Genomic DNA, 4,594 nt, shown 5'->3' with positions numbered 1-4,594 from the left:
GAAGTAAGCCAGAAAGAAAAACACCAATACAGTATACTAACGCATATATATGGAATTTAGAAAGATGGTAACAATAACCCTGTGTACGAGACAGCAAAAGAGACACCCATGTATAGATCAGTCTTATGGACTCTGTGGGAGAGGGAGAGGGTGGGGAGATTTGGGAGAATAGCATTGAAACATGTATAGTATCATGTATGAAATGAGTCACCAGTCCAGGTTCGATGCACGGTACTGGATGCTTGGGGCTGGTGCACTGGGATGACCCTGAAGGATGGGATGGGGAGGGAGGTGGGATGGGGTTCAGGATGGGGAACATATGTACACCCATGGCTGATTCATGTCAACGTATGGCAAAACCCACTACAATAAAGTAATTAGCCTCCATTTAAAATAAAAAAAATTAAAAAAACAAATCAAGTAAGAGGCTCTGAGCTGGCACCGTGTCTGCCGTTATCACCAGCATCGTTCTGTCTTACAAAGCAAGACTTGTTGCTTACACTCATTTGACCGTCACAGTAATGCTGTGTTCAACAGCAGTAGGACTTTTTGCTGTTCTCTTTCAGGTGGAGACCTGGAGAAGACAGCTTCGCCTGAAGGCACAGGGTTGCTGGGTCCTGTGCTGGGGTCACCTGGCACCTGGCCTTCTTCAGAACTGGGAACAAAACATCTTCCTTCTTCCTGGAACAGCAAGCTTCATCTTTTAGAGAGACAGGGAGCATGCAGAAGAGTCTACCGGCAGAACCAGAGGGGATATGTATTTCCAGAAGCATTATTTCTGGACAGCATATATGTGACATGGTGTCCAAGAAGGGCCCCCTGACTCAAATTATCCTCAGTCCTTCTCATATATAAAATGTGACCAAGATGTGGTGGGAGGGCTAGTCAGACCTGGAGTCGGAGGTCAGCTCCTCGGTTCACCACTTGGGTGTGTCATATACACTGTTCCAGCGTCATCTGCATTATGGGGGTATATAACACTCTTTAGATTATTGTAGAAGTAGAGAACAATAGATATAAAGCCCCTGGAGTGTGAGAAGTGACTCTGTAAATGGTGATTCTATGTAGTGACTAGCAGATGCTGTAAATTTACTCTGCCTGGCTATTGCCCTTTGTCCTTAGGACGTCCTTCCTCCTTTGGTGTGGCTTGATGCTCCTGTTTTTTGGGCTAGAAAATCACTGCAGATGGTGACTGCAGCCATGAAATTAAAAGACGCTTACTCCTTGGAAGGAAAGTTATGACCAACTTAGATAGCAAATTGAAAAGCAGAGACATTACTTTGCCAACAAAGGTCCATCTAGTCAAGGCTATGGTTTTTCCAGTGGTCATGTATGGATGTGAGAGTTGGACTGTGAAGAAGGCTGAGTGCCGAAGAATTGATGCTTTTGAACTGTGGTGTTGGAGAAGACTCTTGAGAGTCCCTTGGACTGCAAGGAGATCCAATCAGTCCATTCGGAAGGAGATCAGCCCTGGGATTTCTTTGGAAGGAATGATGCTAAAGCTGAGACTCCAGTACTTTGGCCACCTCATGCGAAGAGTTGACTCATTGGAAAAGACTCTGATGCTGGGTGGGATTGAGGGCAGGAGGAAAAGGGGACGACAGAGGACGAGATGGCTGGGTGGCATCACTGACTCGATGGACGTGAGTCTGAGTGAACTCCGGGAGATGGTGATGGACAGGGAGGCCTGGCGTGCTGCAATTCATGGGGTCGAAGACAGTCGGACACGATTGAGCGACTGAACTGATCTGATGCTGTCTTGTCCCTTGTACCAGGATGAGTACATACTCCAGGTGGGCCATTCACCCAGGCCACACGATTGGCTCAGACACGAGCACATGAGCCCAGCAGAGCCAGTAGGAGTCTTCCCTGGCCTCAGAGGTGTGTATCCCTGTAAGACACAGAAGTTCCTCTTTCTGCTGGTGTTGCTAAGAAGACACGAGGTATGAGCATGGAGCTTCCAGAAGCCAGCTTGCTCACCGTGGGAAAGAGCCAGACTAGAAAATAAAGTCAAGAGTTGAGAGCTGGAGAGCTGGAGACAGAGAAGCAGAGACAGAGAGGCAGATATACCAATATTGCTGGAGTGCATGGCTCAATCCTGCCCACTCCCAACTTCCCACTGTCCAGCTGAACAAAGCAATGCACTTTTTTCCTGCTAAAGCCAACGTGAAGGCACCTGGAACTGTCATGACTGATATATTGTTATCAAAATGATATCCTTCTGAGAGACAACCCGATGAGTCCCTAATGCTATAAGTATCCTCGATGTAGAGTTTCCCTTGAGCAACTCTACCTGGCTCATCTGAATTAAGATGAAATGTCCAAACTCGTATAGTTTTGAGTGAAAGTGGGGGAAAAAAATAATGACACCGGCCTAAATGACATTAGGCCTAAACCAGGACTGTCCTGGGCAAATTGGGACATCCAAGTTCCTTGTTACAGGGTGAAAGTGAAAGTGAAAGTCGCTCAGTCATGTCCAACTCTTTGTGACCCCATGGACTATACAATCCACAGAACTCTCCAGACCAGAGTACTGGAGTGGGTAGCCTTTCCCTTCTCCAGGGGATCTTCCCAACCCAGGCAGCAAACCCAGGTCTCCCACTCCACAGGCGGATTCTTTACCAGCTGAGCCACAAGGGAAGCCCAAGTTACAGGGTAGACACTCAGAATACAGGTGGCAAGAGGCTAAGGACATGCCATTCACATGCTGGTCCTCAGTGCTGATGCCCTTTCATTCCTCCCTTCTCTACAAATGTCCCTTCCCGGATGGTGGACAGGCATAGGAGAATGGATGGATCTTGCAGGGGACTTTTACACAGATGGGAGGGCAGCCCTCCAGGGGACCTTCTGAAAGGAGAGCTGTCTTCAGGCTCCACATCCTGACTTCCAAACCTACTGACCCAGATGGTCAGCTCCAGTCTTCATCCAGTCCGACCAGGGCCTGCAGGAGGGGTTGGGGAGCAGGCCAGTCACCAAGCCACCCACCAACCTCAGGATCTCTTCAAGACTTCCAGCAAAAATGCTCACTACCCACCAACCCCCGGATCTCTTCAAGACTTCCAGCAAAAATGCTCACTCTCTTTGGCCATAGGCAAATGAAGTCTTCAAGAGAAAAAAAATGTTAAGATAACTGACTTCCTTGTGTTCCTCCCCAGTATCTTGATACTTTCATTGACCGCCTGTGGCCTTTGGTGTGGCTGAAGGTAATAAAGAGTCCAAGAAGATGATGGCAAACAGCATAGGCTTCAGGGCCAGAAGACCCAGCTCTGTTCCTATTAGTGGTGTGACTGACCTTGAGCTTGCTCCTTTGAAATGAAGCAATAGGGACTTCCCTGGTGGTCCAGAGGCTAAGACCCCATGCTCCCGATGCAGGAGGCCCAGGTCCAATTAACTAGGTCCCACACGCCACAACTAAAGATCTTGCATGCTGCAACTAAGACCCAGCACAGCCAAATAAATAATAAAAAAATTTTTAATGAATAAATGAAACAAACATAGCAAGAGGCAAGGTTGCTGCTGAGGATTAGAGGTAACCTAGCTGTCCCTGGCCAAGACCTAGCGGCCTCGGCCAGTGGTTACAGTCATGACATACTGTCCTGAGGGTCAGGAACAGGGGCTCTGGTTTGGGGCCCTCTTTGCTAGTGACACGCAGTAGGCTGACTTTGCCAGCTTTACAGATGGGTAAGCGAGGTGCAGAAAAGCAAACAGCCCTTGGCCCATCAATACTTCAGTGAATCATGGCTGAGTTCCTTTAGAAGTAAGATACTGGGCTTTGGAAATATTTATTGGAAATTTTTTATAATTGTCTTTAGTGGGAAAATGTTTTACTAGACAAAGTGTTATGACGAGATTGCACATGTATGTTTTCAAGCATTTCTAAAGATTCATTTATCGATAAACAAACTAGCATGCTATGGGAAAGAATACTAAGAAGACTGGACAGTTCCTTGAAACTGGGCTTCACTGACAGCATACTAGGAACCCTTCAGTAGTGTGTAACAAAACCCTTACAGAAGCTGGCGCTGTAAAATGCATCCGCACTACCCTTGGAACAGTTATACATATAATGACATTCCTTATAAGAAAAACAGTGAAAAGTTAGAACCAGCCTAAATGTCCAAATGTGGGTTGATTAAATAAGTTAATTTCTAAAATTGTGGTATATTTTGAATATTAAGCTACCATTAAAAACTGATAAATAGAATTTCTTCAAAATTTAAAAAGTCTTTTCTTCTAAAGATACCATTATGAAAATGAAGAAGTAATCTTCTCCGATAAAGCTACTCATGATACATATATCTAACAAAGGACTTGGATCCAGAATATATAAATAATTATTGTAACTCAATGACAAGAAGGCAAACAATCCATTTTACATTAAAAAAAAAAAAACATAGAAAAAAGGGCAAATGATTTGAAGAAATCTTTGGCCAAAGAAGGTGGCAGTGGGCACAAGAGAAGATGCTAAACCTCATTAGTCTTTACTGTGGGCCATGCTTCGTTGCTCAGTCATGTCTGACTCTTTGCAACCCCACGGACTATAGCCCACTAGGCTCCTCTGTCCATGGGGGTTCTCCAGGCAACAATGCTGGAG

The sequence above is a fragment of the Bison bison genome, unplaced genomic scaffold, assembly GCF_000754665.1.
Source record: "Bison bison bison isolate TAMUID 2011002044 unplaced genomic scaffold, Bison_UMD1.0 scf7180017864485, whole genome shotgun sequence".
In the NCBI taxonomy this organism is placed as follows: domain Eukaryota; kingdom Metazoa; phylum Chordata; class Mammalia; order Artiodactyla; family Bovidae; genus Bison; species Bison bison.
Note: the sequence above shows the minus strand (reverse complement) of the source record.